Raw genomic sequence first — 23,902 nt, forward strand, 5'->3', positions numbered from 1 at the left:
AAAATAAGCTTTTGTGACGTTATTTGTACTTAGGAAGAAGAAAAGAAAATGTTATGGTAAAACGGCTTTACTAATTGCGGTGTAAAATGTTCGTTTATGAGAGATCGTGTACATCTTTTCGCTAGCAAGTAAATGTCGATATTTCGAAATGTTTGGATGACCCTTTTTCTATTGTTTCAATTCTCAACAGTGTACGCTATGAACCCTGGCAAAATCATCTGTTATGAATTTTCCTTTGGCAATTAACTAATCTTATGATTTCAAGTTTCTTAGTTCTGAAGCAATACAGTGATTCTTGTATCGCAGATCCTATCTCATAAAGTCAGTTTTACTGTTCGATAACAGACATACCGAAGTGGAATTGTGTTGACGTTCTGTCTAGTGTGAACACAACAGTATCTGACAACGGTGGCGTCTTCCATTTCGTTCTACGAGGAACGTTCCGAAAGTAAGTTTCATCATAGTTTTTCAAACGGAAACTTTATTTCCAAAAACAAATACACAATGACATCAGGAACTATTGATATTGCACTATTTCTCGATATAATAGCCAAAGGCAATGAGACATTTGTCGTAGCGTCCAATCAGTTTGAAGGAACCACTCTTGTAAAAACGGGTGCCCTGTGATGTACAGTACACTAGCAAACCTTTCTTTTTTTCATTCTTGGATGTGGAGGAACACAACGTCAACCTCCATCCTCCACACTCTGCCTTCTTTCCTGAACATGCAAAACCAGCGACCAGCCATTTGACGAGACATGATCTCTTTACCATTCACGGTCTGTACTCGTTCATGGGTGACTGACAGACTAGTACCAACTGCCAGTTCGTACTGGATAACAGCAATCACTTCCATTGACAACCACGTTGTCTGTACACGTCCGACTGTCATCGTGATCTGAACTTGAATAATCCCGAGCTGCTACTCTCTTCTTTGGTGTTCTGCGGATGTGTCAGTCTTCCTTCGGTGAAGTTCCTTCAGTCATTGAAGCAGCAACGGTTGTGGAATCGTAATTGCGTCTGATTGTTTGTGTAACCTGGTGTACCACATTTTCTTTCAAAAACAATGGCGAAACTTACTCTCGTAACGTTCCTCGTATTGCATTGACATCCCAAGGTGAAAGAACTTTAGTAAAGTAGGATTCCGTTCAAACCAGCCTTCCCACTGGGGATATCCTTACATATACCCCTAGCTGGTGTCACCGTCGCCGCCAAGTACGCTATTTTTATCTCAGCTTATAGATGCGGCTACACAACTACTGAGTGACTGAAATGAATCGAAGTCAGCACATTTATTCCACGTATAGCTAGTACGGTACAGATTACCAAACCCACGCAAGTCTACTAATGATCATTTTCACACAAAGCTCTAAACAAAGTAGTTTGCTGTTCCCAGAATCTCAATGGATGCGAGGTGCGGTGGCTTGCAGACCATTATCCAGAGACGTAAACACTTAGAGATCACGGAGTCGTGCACAATTCGCAAACAACTCGAAGGCAACTCGCAGACGACTCGATGTTTACATGACCAGCGGATGGGTACTGTAATGCTCTAGTTCAGTGCACGTGACTGGCGTTGTAAGGTGGTGCAGCCACGGTTGGCGCCCTCTGGCAGAGGTGGTCCCATCCGTGTGCCTGACTAGAACTAAGAGTGTGTTGCTGTTACGCTACGTACGTCTGGGAAGCAGGTAACTCTGCAGACATGGCTGTAATGCGGGCGGTCGTAGTACCCCTTGGAAGCTAACCAACTGCACTACACGTCGACTAGCGTGGCAGTATTCATGACTAGTTTGCTTGTTTCGTTGTAATTATATTATCCGTTTGATATCCACTAACTTTAGAAAACTTTTTTATTTACCATCAGCACTCTGTGACATTCTTACCCTCCTCTGTATTTCTTTGGCTGGCCGTATATTCGTTGTCTTCAATTGATCTAAACACATAACTCATCTGCTAATCTTACGAAAGTAGTTAATTTTTCTTTCGATACTGGTATCACAGTACATTATGCTGGGGTTATAATTCTTCACAGTTGCTGGGTTTCCTCTTAGCAAAACGTGGAATCCTGTATTATCTCGCATCAAAACTGAAAGTTCTTCGGTGCGGCCTTGATTGCGATATAACGTTGCCAGCAGTGTTTCACTAAGGGCAGCGCCACCTCCCTGTTTTTGAAGGCAGATACCGTGATGGGCGGCGCATGCGCCGTGTACTGAACGGTAGCCTATACAGGACGTCGATTTGCAGCCTGGCGTCAGTTCTCAGCGGGACTCATCAGCAGAAGCAGCATTTTCCTGAAGATGGAGACCAGTTGGATCGCCGAAATATCGAGTCAAGTTGATTTTAGGATCCGGCAGCAAATCCGAAGAGGCTTTCCTGAGTTGCTGTATTAATTTCACCTGTTATTGAAACCCATGTCCCTTTGAGCTAAACAGAAAAATATCAGCTGGGACCATTTACATTTGCTGAGAATATTTTTATTGGTACGGAATCTCCTTGTCTAACACCTGTTTAAAAAAAAAAATTCTCGCCACCGAGACGAATTCTAGTGGAAGGTGCATCATGGATTACGAAGAATGCTGCATAGTAGAAACAGAGCGTAGAGCTACAAACAGAGCAATGCTGAATGAAAGGCGTTTGGCTCTTAAGAGGGCAATGCGTTATCAGTCATCATTGGTCATCAGTCTTCTGTCTCGTTTGATACGGCCTGCCACTAATTCCTCTCCTGTGCTAACCTCTTCATCTCAAAGTAGCACTTGCAACCAAATTCCTCAATTATTTTCTTCATGTGTTCCAATCTGTGCTTTCCTCTACAGTTTTTGCCCTCTACAGTTCCCTCTAGTACCGTGGAAGTCATTCCCTCATGTCTTAACAGATGTCCTATCATCCTGTCCCTTCTCCTTATCAGTGTTTTCCATATATTCCTTTCCTCTCCCATTCTGCGCAGAACCTCTTCATTCCTCACCTTATCAGTCCACCTAATTTTCAAAATTCGTCTGTAACACCACATCTCAAGTGCTTCGATTCTCTTCTGTTCTGGTTTTCCCACAGTCCATGTTTCACTACCATACAATGCTGTACTCCAGATGTACATTCTCAGAAATTTCTTCCTCATATTAATGCTGATATTTCATAGTAGAAGACTTCTCTTGGCCAGAAATGCCCATTTTGCCATTGGTAGTCTGCTTTTGATGTTCTCCTGGCGTCGCCCGTCATTGGTTACTTTACTACCTAAGTAGCAGAATTCCTTAACTTCATCTACTTCGTGACCATCAATCCTGATGTTAAGTTTCTCGCTGTTCTCATCTCTACTACTTCTAATTTCTTTCGTCTTTCTTCGATTTACTATCAGTCCATACTCTGTACTCATTAGATTATTCATTCCGTTAAGCAGATCATTTAATTCTTCTTCACTTTCACTCAGGATAGCAATGTCATCAGCGAATCGTATCATTGATATCCTTTCACCTTGTATTTTTATTCCACTCCTGAACCTTTCTTTTATTTCCATCATTGCTTCCTCGATGTACAGATTGAACGATGGGGCGAAAGGCTACATCCTTGTCTTACTCCCTTTTTAATATGAGCACTCGTTCTTGGTCATACACACTTTCCCTCTTGGCTGTTGTACATATTGTATACGACCCGTCTCTTCCTACAGCTTACCCCTACTTTTCTCAGAATTTTGAACATCTTGCTCAATTGTACGTTGTCGAACGTTTTTTCCAGGTAGACAAATCCTATCAACGTGTCTTAATTTTTCTTTAGTCTTGCTTCCATTATTAACCACAACGTCAGAATTGCCTCTCTCGTGCCTTTACCTTTCCTAAAGGTAGACTTATCATCATCTAGCGCATCCTGAATTTTCTTTTCAATTCTTCTGTATATTATTCTTATCAACAACGTGGATGCATGAGCTGTTAAGCTGATTATGCAGTAATTCTCGCACTTCTCAGCTCTTGTCGTCTTTGGAACTGTGTTGATGTTGCTTTTCCGAAAGCCAGATGGTATGTCACCCGAGTCATACCTTCTTCACACCAACGTGAATAGTTGTTTTGTTGCCACTTCCCCCAATGATTTTAGAAATTCTGATGGAATGTTACCTATCCCTGCAGCTTTATTTGATCTTAAGTACTCCAAAGCTCTATTAAATTCTGATTCTAGTACTGGATCCCCTATCTCTTCTAAATCGACTCTTGTTTCTTCTTATATCACATCAAATTTTCCCCCTCATAAAGGCTTTCAGTGTATTCTTTCCACCTATCCACTCTCTCCGCTGCATTTAACAGTGGAATTCCCGTTGCACTCTTAATGATATCACCCTTGCTTTAATGTCACCGGAGGATGTTTTGACTTTCCTGTATGCTGAAAATGTCCTTCCGACAATCATTTCTTTTTCAATCGCTTCACATTTTTCCTGCAGCCATTTCGTCTTAGCTTCCTTGCAATTCCTATTTATTTCATTCCTCAGCGACTTGTATTTCTCTATTACTGAGTTTCCTGGAACATTTTTGTACTGCCTCCTTTCACCGATCAATTGAAGAATTTCCTTTGTTACACATGGTTTCTTCGCAGTTACCTTCTTTGAACCTATGTTTTCCTTCCCAACTCCTGTGATGGCCCTTTTTAGAGATGTCCGTTCCTCTTCAACTGTACTGCCTTCTAAGCTATTCCTTATTGCTGTACCTATAGCCTTAGAGAACTTCAAACGTATCTCGTCATTCCTCAGGACTTTTCGTATCCCACTTCTTTGCGTTTTGATTCTTCCTGGCTGGAGTCTTGAACTACAGCCTACTCTTCATCACTACTATATTGTGATCTGAGTCTATGTCTGCTCCTGGGTACGCCTTACAATCCAGTGTCTGATTTCGGAATCTCTGTCTGACCATGATGTAATCTAACTGAAATCTTCCCGTATCATCTGGCTCTTTCCAAGTATACCTTCTTCTCTTTTGATTCTTGAACGACTATCGTAGTAGATTATTATCGAAAGCTCTCTCACAAAACCCAAGAAAATTCTCGTTATATGTAAAGGCTATTAGTGATATGTAAGTTAGTGTCCAGGCTCTTATGGACGAGACAGGTTCCAAAATTGAAGGTATCAAAGAAAAACCTGAAATGTTGAACGTTTTCAGATGTTCTTTTATAACGTAAATAATACAATTAATGTAATTCTCACACAACTGCAAAGATGAATTTGTAGATGTTAGTGTCAGTGGTATTGAAAAACAACTCAAATCTTTTAACCTGAACAAAACTTCAAGGCCCCTATACAATACCTATCAGAGTCTGAACCGAATTTTCGGCTGAGCTAGCCTGCGTTTTTGACCTTTACATACAGAAGTTCCCTTGAAAAGAAGACAATACCCAGTAGTCGGAAGGAAGCGCGAGTCACACATATTGTGAGTTCAAACATAATGAAGTATCTGGAACAAAATGACCTGATCCTTGCTAATCAACAAGGGTTCCGCAAACATCGATCACGTGGAACTCAATTTGCACTTTTCTCACATGGTATCCCGAAACCATGGATCAGAGCAGTCAGGTGAGTGCAGAGATTATTGATTTCCGAAAAGCATTTGACTCATTACCACATCTGCACTTATTATCGAAAGTATGGTCTTACACGGTATCAAGAAAATTTTGTGATTGGACTGAAGGTTTCTTGATTAGGAAGACGTAGCATGTTATCCTGCATGGTAGCTCATCGATAGTGCTCTAGGGAATTGTGATTGGACCCTTGATTTCTTTACTGTATATTCATGGCCTTGCAAGCGTTAATGGTAACCTCAGGTTTTTCTCCGATTATGCAGTTATCTGTAGTACCGTCTGAAAAAACTCTGGTGAGTAGTACATATCCTACTGAGTGGAAGCAAAGTTTAATTCAACCTATACCCAGGACTGACAACCCTAAGTCGCCAGGTGACTACAGGCCGATCAGCATACTACCTGCAATATCTAAAGCCCTAGAATACATCATCCATGAACAGCTGACGGATTACCTCAGAACTCATAACATCCATGACGAATATTAGTCAGGCTTTCGAAAGCACCATAGTACAGCAACTGCATTAATCTAAGTAACTGATGACATTAAACATGCTATGGACAGACGTGAACCTAGTATCCTAACACTGCTTGACTGTAGCAAGGCTTTTGACACAGTTGACTTCCATATATGAATTAAAATGAAACAGCTGAATTTGTCAAACAGCGCAATACGCTGGTTCGACAGCTACCTCAAAAACAGAAGTCAACAAGTCATTTGTGGGTCGGAAAAGTCATCATGGAAAAACGTGCGCTCTGGAGTTCCCCAAGGCTCCGTCCTTGGTCCACTACTCTTCTCACTGTACATTAATGATATTTCCTTAGTGATTCACTCCTGCAACTACCATCTCTATGCTGACGACATCCAACTGAACATAAGCGCAAGCCCCAAAAACATTGCTGACGCAGTAGCCAGTATGAACGCATATCTTTGCTCTGTTTCTCGATGGGCACAAAACCTAGGTCTGAAACTAAACCCCAAGAAATCCCAGGTCATACATATATCTCATCCCAAGTTAATCAGCCGGTACTTTCGCGAAACAGTCCCTCAAATACTCCTCAATGGTACCCAACTACGATACCAAAAAACAGTAAAAGATCTTGCAATAATCTTAGATAAACACCTAAACTGGGAAGAACAAACAGCTTGCCGGAAATCGCTCTCCTCCCTACATGCAATTCAAAAATTTAGAAAAATATTCCCAACCCATGTTAAACAAAAATTAGTCCAAACACTAGTCTTGCCTAATGTTTACTACTGTGATGTAGTTCAACACGGCACAAATAGTGAAAATTCTAGATGCCTCGAGCTAGTGATGAATACTTGCGTTAGATACGTGTGCAATATTCGGTTGTATGATCATATCAGTCCTTCATACTGCCAGCTAGGTTGGATACGCCCACATAAGGCACGCGATCTTCGCAGGATGTGCTTACTTCATCAATTTCTTAGCCACTGGTGCCCCCAATACTTATCTTCTCACATTAAACACCTATCATCATTCCACAATCGCAATACCAGATCGGATACGTCTAGCATCTTGGCTGTACCTTTACATAACACAAAATCTTTCTCCGTGTCATTCTCCATCTCAGCCATACGACTATGGAACGCGCTCCCCTGTGATCTGCGTCTTATCCAGAATTACTCAACATTCAAGAGGGAACTCAAAACTTACATATTAGGGACGGTATAGCCACCATTGTTGTGCCCCTCTCATCTCTTTCTTTCTCCTCGCCATCACAGCTTCGAATTTTCCCATTCTATTTCTTTTCCTATAACCTATCTACCTCTTATCTATCTCTTTTATCTCATTCTATCGTCTTATGTCTCTGCTCGATGAGAATAACTCACAAGTTGCAACAACATAACGAGAAAATTCGCAACTACTAATAGGACTGACATTCACAAAAGAAAAGTATGTTTACTTTCATATACATAGTTATTACTATTATTATTATTATCATAATTATTCTTGATTGTTATGATAATTTTTATTGTTATAGTTATCATTGTACTACTGTTATAATCTATATTTTTTTTCTTTAACATCAATACTGCATAATACATTATATGTCCTTAATGTTCTGTAGAAACTGTAACTCGTTCAATCTGAGTATGCCTGGTTAGGAGTAAGAGAGGGCCTGAAGGCCCTAATTTTGCCAGGTAAAATAAATGCATAAATAAATAAATAAATAAATATTCAGTCCGATAGTGATGAGATTTCGCAGTAGTGCACAGATGAGCAACTTGCTTTAAATGTTCGTAAGTATAACATTGTGCACTTCACGAAACGAAAAAGGAGTATTATATGATTAGAATATCAACAAGCCACAGTTTAAATCGGTCAAGGCATGCAAATACCTGGCCGTAACGGTTTGTAGGGATACGAAATAGAACTATCACATACGGTCAGTCGTATGTAGAACAGATAGCTGACTTCGGTTCATTGTTAGGAAACTAGGGAACCAGTCTACAAAGGGTGTTGGTCACAAAAAGTTCCTACGATCCATATTAAAATACTACTGAAATATGTGGGATCCATACCAAATAGGACTAACAGAGGATACTGCACATATACAAATAAGCACAGCACGAATGATGGCAGGTTTGTTTGATCTATGACAGAGTGTCACGGAGATGCTAAGGAAACTGAGTTGGCACACGCATGAAGAGAAACAAGATACAAACAATCCCGACAAAGTTTCAAGAACCAGGTTTAAGTCATCAGTCTAAGAATATACATTCTAAGACCAAACAGGAAGAGAGAGAAAAGGCGCACCACAAAGGAGCTACACAAATTGCTAATAAATATTTATATTATATTCGTACACTGATCTACGGTAAAAACAAAATTTTAATCTTCAGCAGCCCATGGATGGATGTGTGACGCTGCTGTGGAATTTCACCTCGTAGTTGGCAATGACAGTAAACATGGGGCATGTCGATGCCAAGGCATAAAATCTTAGCAAATTTCATACCATGTACTCAGTTGTACACTAACAATGCCTCACAGACAGGCGCAAGAATAACATAAGCAGATGTCAGAATTCGAAAAGAGGATGTGTATTTGATCTCAGAGAAGCCGTTTGGAAATTGTGAATAAGTCTAAATTTGAATAGGAGCGATGCCACTATCGGATGATGTTGGTAGGAGTGGCAGAACGAACACAGCGTCAAGAAGGAAGCAGTCGACTTACAAAGATGGCAGAACGCGAGGACCGAGCAATCGTCGGAAAGGCAGTCGGATCACTGTCATTGATCCGTCGTCCAACTGGTACTTCATTGATCACAAGCATCCTTAATAGGCGCTTCACAAAAAAGAGGAGCCCCTTGCAGCGGTGTCAGGCACATTTGTATGGGATCTTTATTGACGAGTAATATTGTCTTCAGTGATGAGTCTCGCTGTGAACTCCGTCCCGATGCCAAGCGGAGACCTGTCTCCAGACTCCCTGGGCAGCGGTGGAATACCAACCTGACTGTTGCCCGCCATACGGAACGAGAACCAAGAGTGATTGTCTGAGGTGCCGTCTTATTTCATACCAGGCCTCCTTTGGCTGTCATCCGCTGCAACCTTACAGAAAAAAGCGGTACATCGATTACATTCTACGCCCCGTTCTGTTGTCCTTGAATGCAAGCCACCCCGGACCTACATTTCAGCAAGATAATGCTCGTCGCCACAAGGTGTGAGTTTCTACTTCTCGTCTTTGTGCTTGCCATATCTTATCTTGGTCAGCAAGGTGGCTGGATCTCTCTCCTCTTGTGAACGTTTGGAGCATTATATGCAGGACCCTCCAATGTTCGGGATTTTGACGATCTAAAGCGCCAATTGAACAGATTTCGGCATGTTCCTCAAGAAGACATCCAACAACTCTGTCAATACGTGCCAAGCCGAATAATTGCTTGCTTAAGGACCAGAGGTGGACAAACGCGTTATAGACTTGCTCAATTTGTGAAGGTCATTCTCTTGAATCACTCATCCAATTTTTTTCTGAAACTGTAAGCAATTGTCTGTGCATGTATATCACATCTACCGATTCCCGTCCCATTCGGATCTTTTTTTCTTTTGTTGATGTCAGAGTGTACTACAATCCCCCAAAGTATCGCTCCAGTAGGAACAGCGAAGACGACGTTAAACGTATTACAATTCGTACTGAGGCGATTAGATTCTTGTTACTCCCGCGCTCCATACGTGAATGGAACGATTAGAAGTAGTAATAAATTATACGATGGAAAGCGAGTTACATTCCTCCATGCACTTCACAGTGGTCTGCAGGGTACTGATGTAGCATATATCTTGGGACATTAACATTAGAGGGCTTCAGTGCTTTGTTTCTCAAAGGTTGCTTGCACATATTTTGTTGAAACAGAGTGAATATAATTCTCAAAATTTATGAACCATGGGTAAAGTGGTAATTCATTCTCACTGCTCTGTTTTACAATTCCTTTACCTTTTGGAAATGGTTATCAGATCCACTTTCTAATTCACGTTGTTCCTCCTCTTCACTACCACCCAGTTTTTTTCTACATACGCCATGATCACTTCGAGGTAATATTTAAATTACTGACCGAAAGTAGATATGCTTACAGTACATTACTTCTTGTTTGTCTCCGGCTTGTGAAATGAAAAAGCAAATTTTTTCTCGTTTCCTCCACAGACATTCTGCAAATAGTTTTGCAAGCTCCTCCTATGTTGCTTTTATACCTTGTTCAGAATTTCAACTTAAACAACACCTTCCTCGAGTGCTTCTTGTTTCACCATAGTTCTAATGCCTAAACGCTCATCTTGTAGTATTTTTATAGGGACTTTGGAACAAATTAGCTAACGATACCTAGAATCACTTTCACATGTGACGTTAATCCGTCCTCACCCCTCGGCCATATCTTCTCGTTCATCACCGCATTTCCTTCCACCTCTAATGTAAAACACAAAAAAGCAATTGTCCAACCGCGCAGATAATTATTTACCCCTGAGTTCGAGTGTCAAAATTGTTATTTTTTTCTTCATTTTTAAAGTTACGAAACTTTTCTGCTGTATGAATTGAAACAAGTTCCTCATCATTTCAACTTATACGTAATTGCGACTCGAAGGTACCAGTTCAATACTGGCTCGAGGCATTTGATATTTTCATTACACATGCCATGAGTTCGATTTCCAGATGTCATTCATTTTAATCCCAGTGAAAGGCCATCGATCTCAGAGTTAGAATTTCTGTGAAAATGACGCTAACTTTTCGTACATCAGTCGCTGGATACATCTTGAAGAGGTACGTACAACTAATCGCTTCTGAATACAAACTGAATATAAGTAATAACAAAAGCGTTTTATTCGGTTCAAATGATTCAAATGGCTCTGAGCACTATGGGACTTAACATCTGAGGTCATCAGTCCCCTAGAACTTAGAACTACTTAAACCTAACTAACCTAAGAACATCACACACATCCATGCCCGAGGCAGGACTCGAAGCTGCGACCGTAGAGGTCACGCGCCAGTTTTATTCGGCCTATCCTTGGAGAGCCAATTAGCACAATCTGCATCAGTGCTATTTTTCGATAATATTTGATATAAATTAAAGTGCTATTATCTGATCGTAAATAGTGTCGCCTATACGAGAAATCAATGGCACTTCTTTAGCGAAAAACAATATTTACACTAAGACAGATATTTTTACCATGACGGATTCTAACTCGTACCCAAATCAAAATATATATATATATATATATATATATATATATATATATATATATATATATATATATATATATATATATATATCAAACTTGGTGGTTGGTAGCCTTCAAATGCAATGTGTGCTGGATGAATGAATAGAGTGACAGACTTCTGTGTCCAGATGGTGCGCAACCCTCTGGGAAAATCTTCTTAAGTCTGCTTCACAGCAGACTACTCAGATGACAGAAGAACTGAAAGCTCGACACTTTGATGCATCTTCTACTCCTAAAACAACTGTACCAGATGTTGGCAAGAAAATACAATCGAAAGCAAATTACTTAATGTGCCTTGCAGTATTGAACCATATTAAAAGCATTGTCTCAAAGAACTCTGTTTTCTGTGCACTCGTGTTTTAAATTCATTCAACAATTTAATGGTATGGTCAAGTGGGTAAAAGAAACCTGACAAAGCGAGGTTGTTGTAACAGGTTATTCATGCGCTGACAATGTAAGAGAGAACGATGAAGTACTGTTTCACTCAGTATGAGCTACTTTGGTCGCCTATCAAACTGTGTTAAAATAAATGTCTTTCTGATATTTCTCTCACTCCCTGACATGTTTGGTTTAGAACATGAATATCGTTATTTCAATCCAAATTTCATCTGCTGCAAAGGATAAGGTACTTACAGGTTAACAGATATTTTATTAGTGAAAATGAATCATCATCTTCACCTTTGTATAGCTTGTGAGCAACAGATCCAAAACTGGTTTCGGGAAAACAAGATCATTTCTGTAGTCTATAGGTTTCAAACATCCCCACCTGTGAACAAATAACTGGACCAAGAAAATGCTGATCCAGTTTGAGCCTTCAAAAAGGATACCAAAACTGAGAAACACATATAAAGTGACGCATCTCCAACAAATCACTCAAAATATGCCCACGACAAATAAATGATTTATAGAGCTACAGATTTCGATAAGTTATGGCGGACAATATCATGAATTTTCTGACGCCCACAAACAAATTTAATATTTACAGCCGCCGAATCAGGACACTGAGTTTGCGTTTTTTAATGGAATTGTGTACTCTTTTTGCGTCAGTGCCTACAGTATACCATACGAGACTACCCAAGACATTAGTGCACGTGACATTGTAGTTCACATGTAACATGATAAAAGAAAATCTGTCTATAAAATCGAAGACTCGGGAATTGGGGAGCGCATGACGGAACTCAATGATGATAAATACATATACAAGCCATGCTGATCATAATAGTAGGAAAATGACGTATACTGAAGAAGTAGAGGAAAGATGAATACTAGGATGATGATGAGAAACCATGTTATACTGTTTTTGATGTCAAAATCGGCGAGCTTAAGCATCTTGGGTTCTGTCGTCATCCAACAGCAATGTGATATCAGTGTTCGTCTGGACGCTAATTATTCCACCCCGACAAATGTGCCACTGATGAAAGCCACAGAAACACAGTTGAAAATTCATAGATACACATTATCTCAGAAATTTCTACTTCACGGAACAGGAATTTCACAATATCCACTGCTGCACAGACCTCATGCGTTCGACGTAATTATCTGTGCCAGGAATATACCCTTACCGCTCATACTGAGTGACTTGACACCATCAACACACTGCTGTAAACCATCTTTACAACATCAAGCAAGGCTCTTCTCCACTGCTGCTACCAGGAAACTAATTACTTTACAGTACCTTCAGATGCAGTTATCAAGAACGATCCCGATATACACTGGCGGATTACAATTGATTGAAAGAACGGGACTTGCATACTTTCGCCACATTACAAGAGCGGCCGAGACTCAAGGAACAAGAAACACACTTAAATGCGTATTACGTAATATCTCTAATATTCTAATGCCAGACTATCGGAACATATTCATCCTGGAGATTGAAATGAACTATTATCTCTTGATGCGTAAGAACTAATTATCAGTGTATCAACAACGCAAAAGAGTGCGATTTCTCTAGGCATTCCGGTATCATAGACAATCGAATGGTCTGCCGATTAGAAAACAGTAGTATTATAGAAAGGATGCCTTCCTTAGCTTGTCTTCCTTACACAGGCTTTGTAGCTTCTGTGACGGAAGGGCGTTTGATGAATGGTACCGATTTTCGAAAGCCTATCAGATTAGGAGAGGAAGAAATTTTGCAAGAAGTCAACCATCTATATTACTAAGTGACTAACCCATGATACGGCAATTTGGTCACAGTTGCAAGTTGTCTATCTAACGGTTTCTAATGGCAACAAAATTTTTATTGTGAGTATTCCACATAATTATTGAACTAATTTAAAATTTTTATTTTTTTCATTATTTACTCATTAAGAGGTATAATCTTATGTACAAGTTTAACGCAGTAAGGAAATTTTACAGCTTGAAACTGATTTATGTCTCGAGGCAGCGTAACCCGCCGTGTGCAAAACCCCGGACTTGATGCATTCCGGAACCAGAGAATGGGAGGGCCTAGAAACTTACAACAAACTCTGAACAAAATTTCAAACGTTATCTAACCTTTCTCTCGTTTAAATGCTTGACGTCAGATATTTGACACATTAATTCATTAACTGATTTTAAGAATAATTGGAACCTTGAAGCCGTTAAATACATGGGACTTCGAGACTTCAAAAATTTGGGGGTTTATTGGTTCATTCCTAAAGGAACATGATGCTCATGATTCAGACTTGCACAGCGTCATATAACATCAGTAATAAGAGTGCGAAATGTATACTAGTATTACTGGGCATATGGACACAGCATTAACGTTTAAGCCTCTCCATACTGCGAAAAACATTATTCAGAAGTTGCTGATCTAAATAACCAACTACTCGGATGTTCCCTAGAAGCCCGTCTGCAGGCTAAATTCTGTATGACAGCCACCAAATGGCGAATCATCCAACCACAATTATCACGAACCTTAGCCGATAATCAAAAATAGCAAGATATTTTCGAGAGGAGGAGATTTCTCTCTAAATTCCAGTATGTGAAAACACCGTGCCACAACAACCACTTTTCTTGTTTAACTCCGCAGATGGATACCAGTCAACTGTTCCCAGAAGAAGAAACCATCTGCGCTCAGTTCCTCTGGAGGTTATTTCTTCGCAGTATTAATCCCTAGCACTATTTTTTATTCATCTCGAATGATGAAGCCCATAAAACTTATTGAGATTAAAATACAACTGTCAGTTTTACTAACTAACTTAGGACAATAGTGATGATGACCTGTGAAATATGTATGTAAATGTAGATGTAAATAAATAAAGATACAAACACGATCAAGAAGAAGAAGAAAGATCACATGTTGGTCTTATTTGGAATGGAAGTGAGTAGTTGGCGTCTTTACCCGGGATGCCTCTTTCGGGGTATGTCCGGCCGCCTTGGTGCAGGTCTTATAACATTCGACGCCACATTGGGCGACCTGCGCGCCGGATGGGGATGAAATGATGATGAAGACGACACAACACGCAGTCCTTGAGCGGAGAATATCTCCGACCCAGCAAGGAATCGAACCTGGGCCCGTAGGACGGTAATGCGTCACGCTGACACCTTTTTTATTTTTATCCCCTTTTTTTGTTATCGCTTTGCGCTAACACGTTTTTTCTATTTTTTAATTTTTTTTTCATTTTTGTTTTTGTTTTTTGTTTTGTTTTTTTGGGCTGTGTGTGGACCGGTAGGGGCTCCGCGACCACTCGGCTATAGGGGCGGACATTTGGAATCGCAATTTGTAACTGGTACAAAGAGCGTTGCGTATCGTTAGACAACAGCAGCTGGAGTCGAAATAAATGCAATGAAACTAAAAGTATACTAGCTGACCTTTGTGGATAAATCGTACTCAATCTTGATCAGTCACCGATGGGAAATATAGTAATGGATAAATAAGTTAATGCAATTATTTTTTAATGAAAGATATTATATTTTAAACAGCACTAATAAATATTAGTCTCACTCTAAAAATATGATATCACTATACTCAGGTGATATAAATCATGGGATACCTTGTAACAGCCGGTCACTGTGGCCGAGCGGTTCTAGGCACTTTAGTCCGGGACTGCGCTGCTGCTGCGGTTGCAGTTTCAAATCCTGACTTGGGCATGGATGTGTGTGATGTCCTTAGGTTAGTTAGGTTTAAGTAGTTCTAAGCCTCGGGGACTGATGACCTCAGATGTTAAGTCCCATAGTGCTTAGAGCCATTTGAACCATTTGACCCTTGTAATATCATCTCAGACCTCCTCTGTCCGGCGTAGTGCAGCATCTCGGCGTGGCATGAACTTTACAAGTCATTGGCAGTCTCCGGCAGAAATATTGAGCCATGTAGCCTCTAGCCGTCCATAATTATGAAAGTGTTACAGGTGCAGGATTTCGTGCACGAACTAACCTTTTAGTTCAATTTTCGATGGGATTCATGTCGGGTGATCTTGGTCGAAATATCATTCACTCGAATTGTCCAGAATGTTCTACAAAACAGTCGCAAATAATTGTGGCCCGGTGACACGGACCATTATCATTCATACAAATTTCGTCGTTGTTTGGGAACACAATGTCCATTAATGGCAGTAAATAGTCTCAAAGTAGCCGAAGGTAACCATTTCCAGTCGATGTTCAGTTCAGTTTGACAAGAGCATCCAGTACATTCCATGTAAACACAGCCCACATCATTATGGAGCCACTACCAGTTTGCCCAGTGTTTCGTTGACAACTTGGGTCTCTGGCCTCGCGGAGTATGCGCCACACTCGAATCCTACCATCAGCTCTTGCCAACTGATGTTGGGACCAATCTGACCAAGGCACGTTTTTTAGTCGTTTAGCGTCCAACTGATATAGTCACTAGCCCAAGAAAAGCATTGAAGGAGATGTCGCGCATTTAGCAAAGATACTCGCAGCCCATTAACGCCAAAATTCACCACACTGTCCTAACGTATATGTTCGTCATACGTCCCACACTGATTTCTGCAGCTATTCCACGCAGTGTTTCTTGTCTGCTGGCATTAAAAACTAGACGCAAACGTCACTGCACTCGATCACTAATCGAAGGCCGTCGACCATTGCGTCGTCTATAGCGACAGATAATGCCTGAAATTTGGTACTCGCGGCACACTCTAGTTACTGTGGATCCCGGAATGTTGAATTCCCTAACGATTTCCCATGCGTCTAGCTCCAACTACCATTCCGTGTTCAAAGTCTGTTAACTGCACTAGTGTGGTTTTAATCACATCGGAAAAGTTTTCACGTGAATTACTCGAGTAATGCGCTGCCAAAAAAAAATTCAAATTTGTGTGAAATCTTATGGGATTGAACTGCTAAGGTCATCAGTCCCTAAGCTTACACACTACTTAACCTAAATTACAAACACACACACCCATGCCCGAGAAAGGACTCTAACCTCCGCCGGGACCAGCCACACAGTGCATGACTGCAGCGCCTTAGACCGCTCATGCTCTGCCCTTTTTATACTTGTGTACGCGATGCTACCGCCATCTGTATATATGCACATCGCTATCCCATGACTTAGGCACCTCAGTGTGCATACGATAGTACTGTTGCTGCTTTATGTCTGTTCTCGGCGCATTAGCATGAACTTTAACATCTGGCTTATCTACAGTCGCTAGCCGTGGTAGTGGAGCGGTTCTACGCGCTTCAGTCTGGAACAGCGTGACTGCTACGATCGCAAGTTCGACCCTGCCTCGGGCATGGATGTGTGTGATGTCCTTAGGTTAGTTAGGTTTAAGTAGTTCTAAGTTCTAGGGGACTGATGACCTCCGATGTCAAGTCCCATAATGCTCAGAGCCATTTGAATTATTATCTACATTCGATCCAGAATCACCACACTGAAGAATCAGATCAGAAGGGGAATTCAAGTAAGAAATTGTAGTACGTGTACCGGTTCTCTTAGAATGTATGACAAAATGAACTGCCTGGTGGCATTGTGTCATGAGTGATATAAACAATAGCTACTTTACTGATTGTAGGCTCGTTGGATCTTCCAAGATGCTAATAGTGAATGGTATTTGTAAATCAGGTATATTGTATGCACCCTCTTTTATGGATTTAAACATCTGTGCATAAGGAGTGTGTGTATCGAACACTGCTTGCAATGTAACCATTATTTTCCCTGCAACGGATTCTGTTGCCTTTATTGTAATGCAGTATCAAAATCCCTTATGAAATGAGTAATGTAAGTTGATACAACTATCGGAGGAGGTGGCAAACTTTCTACCTTGTGATACAGCTGCCCTTGTATTCTAAAACAGTGTGGACCATTGTCAGGAATATGAACTGTGTTGAACTGAACCGAAGCAAAAGTCAGAGCATTGTCAAATTGGGCACTAGTTTTTGGTAGTTCATAGTATAGTCATTATTCCTCTATATAAAGTTTTGAAACCGTTCAAAACTTTTATGGACTCTACGTCAAAATTTCCCTTGTCGCAGCACATAGTGACTGAATTGCCACTGAACTCCCCTGCAAACAACAATACAGAGCAATGTACGCACATTTGGTCCATATTACAATTACTGTGTGTTTGCGCTTCGTTGCCCTTAGTGAAAACAATATGTTTTTGGAAGTTTATGTAGTTGTCTTCTTGAACTGACATTTTGATGGAGGTGACGTTGGTATGCTGGTGAAACAAAGACGTTGTCTTACACAAATTGCCGTTGAGCGTTTAATCGGTTTTCTCTGAGAAACCGCTGAGCTTCTCCTCGAATCTTGCTGAAATCGATGTTATCTTTGTTCGCCACTTTGTGTAGCGAATGATGTGGAATGTTCTCTAGTTGGAGGTCCGCCTCTCAGTCTCCATGTTGTGTCCCATGAGATCGTGTAAATCTTAAATACAGAAGAAAAAAGTTAGCAGATATTTGAGTTATTTGTTTTTTTGTTACTATTCATTTTCAAGACAAATTAATAACAAATATTCCCAGCAGTGAATATGCAGATTAATGGTTCTCTGGTTAGGAGAAGTGTAACGTAACGCTGTAAAGCAATGACGAATTGAAAGTTAGACAGATCTAGTTTTAAACTAAATTATAACAGTAAAGGGCACTTTCTCTCTTTCTTTCACTGGTGCCATGTCCCGCGCTGACGCAGGGTCGGTATTGTTAGGAACGGATTTGGCAAGGTTAGTGGAAAGGGGTGGCCGGATGCCCTTTCTGCCGCCATCCTGTACCCCCTGGGACGGAATTAGTGTACCCCTGTAAGTCATGGAAAAGTGCGAACGTGTTCAGATGTCTGCGAGTGGTGTAACTGAGGCAGAATGTGGGGACCAGCCCAGTATTCACCTAGCGGGATGTGGAAAACCGCGTAAAAATCACATCCAGGCTGACCGGCACACCGCCTCTCGTCGTTAATCCGCCAGGCGGAACCGATCCGGGGCCGGCGCGCCTGCCTGAGTCCAGCAAGCAGCGGCTACCCTGGCGGGTCAACAGTAAGCATGTGACAATAGCACTAATTGTAAATCAGTTTATTTGTGCACTACACAAGGCTTCTTTAAAGGAAGTAAACAGCCAAAACCGCACTTGTGCATAATAATAAAATTATATTGTCAATAATTGCCTACTTCTAAATTGTTTGCACCGACGTGTATGACCGAAATCGCTTGACAGACTGCGTCTGCGAAAAGAATCTAGACAACGGCAACGGGTGCCCTGCTTGGCATGTATTCACAGAAACATTATCAGAATAAAGATTTTTAAGGGATTTTCCTCGTTAATGGATAAATAAATCTTTGAAGTTATGTCCCAACCATTCATTTTGTTTATGTAATACTGGGAAGATGGCGTAACGACAGGAAAAAAAATCGTTCAGAAAAAATACATATGAGCTGTCACTGGAGCTGCTACCGGTACAAAAAAATTGTTCACAATTACTAAAACCACGGAAAAAGTGTTAGAAAGCAGAAACACCACAATTGTAGAATCGAAGACGGAGCTCACAGCCAAGACTTACATTTGAAACTGTAGCTGCGTGATATTGCTCTATATGTCAACAAAAAGGGACTTCCTCACAGATATTATACATAACAGACTGTTCACTAACATTGATGTAAATGCCTTAAGAGATGCTACGTTAGCAAATTTCGTGGTGTTTTCAAGTATTAATTGCCAAATTCCGTAATGGAGAGAGGAGAAAGTAGGGGTACTGTCGGTCTAGAATCTTCGAGAGAACCAGAAGTACATTAGCATGAATAACTCGAGAAATAACGTGATCCAGTCACTTGCTATTTTGGCTCATTAAGCGATCTACGACCGGTAACTGACGTAAAGTACTTTCAGACAAGTAGTTATTCGAAAGTTATGAGAGCTATCAAAATTTTTATACTTTCCTTTCCAAACATTTCTGCGTATTCTCTGAAACGGCGAGCAAGCTGGACTTGGTTTGGTGGGTGTGACCAAGTTTTATGTTTCACCGGCGCCGCCGGTGATCATTAGCCTGGTGAAGGCTCCTGTAATGGGGAGGCGGCTTGTGATCTGCATACGAGCGCTCTACCCAGCGTCAGTGCGTGATGGACCCATCCATCCACGTTACCTAGTTAGTTATCTGCATGAAATGTATGCCCATTACTGCGCCTGACTGCAGTGTGCTATGTGGCTGCCTTCATGTATATATGCCAAGTCATCATTAAACATATTTGTACAATAACGTTGAGTGCAATGCCTTTCTCATTAAAACTAAGACGACAGATTTAGATTCTGCGCGGTTCATGCTTTCCGCAAATCGATGCAAGCACTCTGGAATATAAGAATCTTTGGACTATAAACGTAAAATAGCATGCCAAGCTCTGCAAAAAGAAATTTGAACGTGCATCTCACTGTTAGAAATAAGATAAAGTCTATCCACATTGATTCGTTAACGGATTTTAATTACACGAAAATCCAAAAATCATAAAAAGCGAAATTTTCACTGAGCTGGAAATGCTACACATTTGGAAAGATAATGCAGTTGAAAAGGGTCTAAGTTTTTTCTGTGTCATGAGACTCGAGCCCTCGCCCCGACCTCAACAAATTTTATGAATCTGATTTACTTCTGCAGACGCTTTCTGTCGGTGGAGATCGCGTTAAGCATTATTTTGCAACAACCTCGTATCCTGACAATCATTAGAAACATATACCACACGAATCTTTTTTTCTAATTATCATGGAAATAGTGAATAACCAAATATACTTGCCAGTATCAGTTCACCCATTGGATGAGAGTAAAGGATCAGTACAACGTTCTCGTAGACTTTTGCTGTGAGATAATTGTAGTATGATTCCACCTAAAACAACAAAATGAGTCTAACATTAAAAATTAGAAGCCGCAGTATAGGAGAGTTAAGTATCTTATGTATTATGAACTGTTTTTACTGTTTTTGTCTGTTACTATCCTGGCATCTAAAGCCAAATACTTGTTACCTTTTACTTGATTAAGGGTTTATCCATTTTTAAGTATTAATTCCTCAGTATTTCCTATGATGTGTTCTGACTGCTGAAACTGTTACTGAAGAACTTGCTAGATTGAAAACTTTGATTCTAATCAATGAAATTCCCGAGAGTTGAACTTGGAAGAATATCTTTGCCACACGCACGTAAGTCCCTTACCCTTAAGATGTTAATGATCTCAACTTCACTGCGTCTTTTCTTGAAATTATTTATGTTATGTGATTTAACGAAATAATACATCTATAATTCGGTCGTCTGATTTATTACTTATTATTTTCCATTTATTGTTTTCGCACCAACCGATATCATACACTGTTACCATGTATTTCATCGCATACGTTCACTTTGTCAACATTTTGTAAAAATAAAACTTGTTCAGTAATCTTATTATTCAATCTTATGCCTCTCTTTGGTATCTCCGTACTGCTACACCACTCTCATCTCATTGGCCGAATTCCGTCTCACGTCTAATACATCAATCTGCTCCCTTCGTAACGCTGACGTGACCGCCACCTCACAGTTTCAGCGTCTTGGCGTCACATCTTTCGCTTGCGGCTGATTTCACCACCTGCCCTTATATGCTGTTTGACATGTGACATAAGGTCCTTCTCCACCGAAGACCAACTCTTTAACCTCGTCCACCCTGCTTTCCTCCAACTTAACTCCCATCGCTCCGCCAATTTTGTTTCCCTCGATCTCCAAAATGCCTACGACTTCGTATGGCATCCCAGTCTCCTCCTTAAACTCCAAACAACCGTCCTGCCTATCAATTTTGCTCGTTTGGTCGCTTCCTTCCTCTCACACTGTCCTTCCTATGTCACCCTCCACGACACCAACATCCGTCTCTTTTATCACAATGCTGGTGTCCGCCAGGGCTCGGTCCTCTCCCCCCCCCCCCACCCCCTCTATCACCTGTAACCTCAGATATGCCAAAGCCACCTGCCCATTTCCTCCAATATGCTGATGACACCGTCTCCCTGGCTCTCTATCCTACCCTTCAACGGTCCCAGTACACCCTCGAATCGCACCTTGACCGATTCACCTCTTGATGTAACCAAAACTCAGGTAATCATCATAGGCATCACCACCTGCTCCTCCCGTCTCCTTGATTTCTACCCATTTATGGTCGTCCCATCCAGCTCTCCCTCACCCTGAGATACCTAGGCCTCACCCTCGACAGTCACCTCCCTGGACCCCTCATCTCCTGAACGTCCTGCAGAAAACACATTTCCACCTCTGTGTCCTGAAACTCCTATCTTGCCGGACATGGGGATTACATCCTTCCACCATCATTCATACCTTCAAATCGCTCATCCAGTCTATCCTCTGTTAGGTCAGCATTTCCTGGATCTCCACATCCATCTCCCCCCCGCCCCCTCAGCATTTACAAGGCCCTCTAAAGCTTCAAACTCAATGCATTCTGCCTTGCCTTCTGTAAACGTCTTCCTTCCACCCACATGACTCCTGCATGACCTCATCCCTGTCCACCAGCTCCACCTTTTTCTCCAACATCTCCACATCCTTTACACTGTCCGCAGCCTCGATGCCCCCCAACCCCTGGTTTCCTCTTTCCACTCCACACACATTTCCATGTCTGTATCGCTGTATCCCTCCCTCTCTCCACCTCCACACCCTCCATCTCCTTCATCAGGGCAATTTCCAGCACCTCCCCCTCCCAGATGTTGAACTTTGCTGTGACATCTACCCTTCCTACTGACTACAACCTGGCCTTGTCCCTCTCCCCTATCCCTAGGGCCCCTCTTTTTCTTCTCCCTTCTTTCTCCCCTTGTGGATTTCCCTCCTTCCCCCTGAGTTCCTGCACCCCCTCCTCAGTTGTTTTGCTCCCCCGTCCCTTCCCTCCCCAGCCCTCCTTCGGTGTGCCCCCACCTCACCCCCCTTTCTCTTCCCTCCCTCTCGCCTCCTTTCCCTTCTCTCTTGTCCTCTCCCCCTTCCCCAGCTGATTATACAAGGCCTTTATTCATTATCAAGTGTGCTGCATTAGTGTTGTGTTCGGTTCCATTGTACAGTGTCACCAAGAGATGTGGTTTTAATTGTGTGCTCGACTTGTACATAGTCCATGATTGTTCATATGCTTTTTATACCGTGGGCGAATTTTAACTTGTTTTTGCCTCCAGTGTTTTCTAAGTGCACTACACATTGGTAACTGTGTTCTTTTTATGTTAACTTTTTCACCATCCTCCCGTGCATGTCGCCATATTAGTGTGTATTTTAACTCCCATCACCGCCATTTACAGTGTTTTTATGTCCCCATTTTTATCCCCCCTTTTATGTAAGAGTTTGCCTTCTGTATTTGTAAAGCCCTTTTACTGAATAATAGTGGAGTGTGCCACTGCCAGTCCTCCCCTGGCCTTGTGGGGTAGGGGAATGAAATTACAATAAAGAAAAAAAAAGTTACCACTTGGTGTACTCACCTGAGGATGGCCAGACGTCTCTGGGCCGAAATATAATGGCAGAATGTTTCGGCTGCAAACCCGAAACCCGAAAATTACTGAAAGAAGAAATAAGGGGGTAAAATTTCAGAAGTCATAGTTTTAACTATTCAGCAGTTAATCACACGTGGAGTGGCACCCAATTTTCTGAGGATACAGTCACTTCCACTAATACTACAGTGGCTTAAAGGAGACCAATCTAACCATTTAGATATAAAGCCCTCTAGAGACATGATATGACAACATCGTATCAATTGAGGTCTTCCCTCTATCTTATCTTTGACTCTGCAACTTAGGAACGAGTGCTCTCGCGTCCCTCTCGAATGCGGAATCCCGCCGTCGCAAGAGCTCTGTCCGCAGAGGCTCGCAGTTAGCCTGTTCCTCGTCGTGTGCCAGGAGCCTTTGTGCTGCCGCTGACGCTGCACAGCAGACGGTCGAATTTGTCACCACAGCGGTGTGCCTTGCTATTTACACTAACCCGTTGGATGTGACGCACTCTGTGTACTGCTTTTGGGTACACATGCTACAGGCGGAAGAATTCGGTTAGTGACAGACGGCGTCTAGCTGCTCCTATAAGAACTAGTCATTGACGACTTCGTTCGTGTGACCACCAGAGGAGTAGTGAGAAGCCTATTAAAATATTCGCTTTCGGCTATTCTGTGTTCCACAGCCAGTGACTGTGTTTCATAAATCGAACCTAAGGTAAATTTATTTATGTTTCCAACCATTATTGACTTCTTCGGTGTTAAGACAATACTGGATAACTCAAGTTGTTTTTTCACTATAAGCTGTA

Source organism: Schistocerca gregaria, chromosome 4, assembly GCF_023897955.1.
Source record: "Schistocerca gregaria isolate iqSchGreg1 chromosome 4, iqSchGreg1.2, whole genome shotgun sequence".
NCBI classification, from domain to species: Eukaryota; Metazoa; Arthropoda; class Insecta; order Orthoptera; family Acrididae; genus Schistocerca; species Schistocerca gregaria.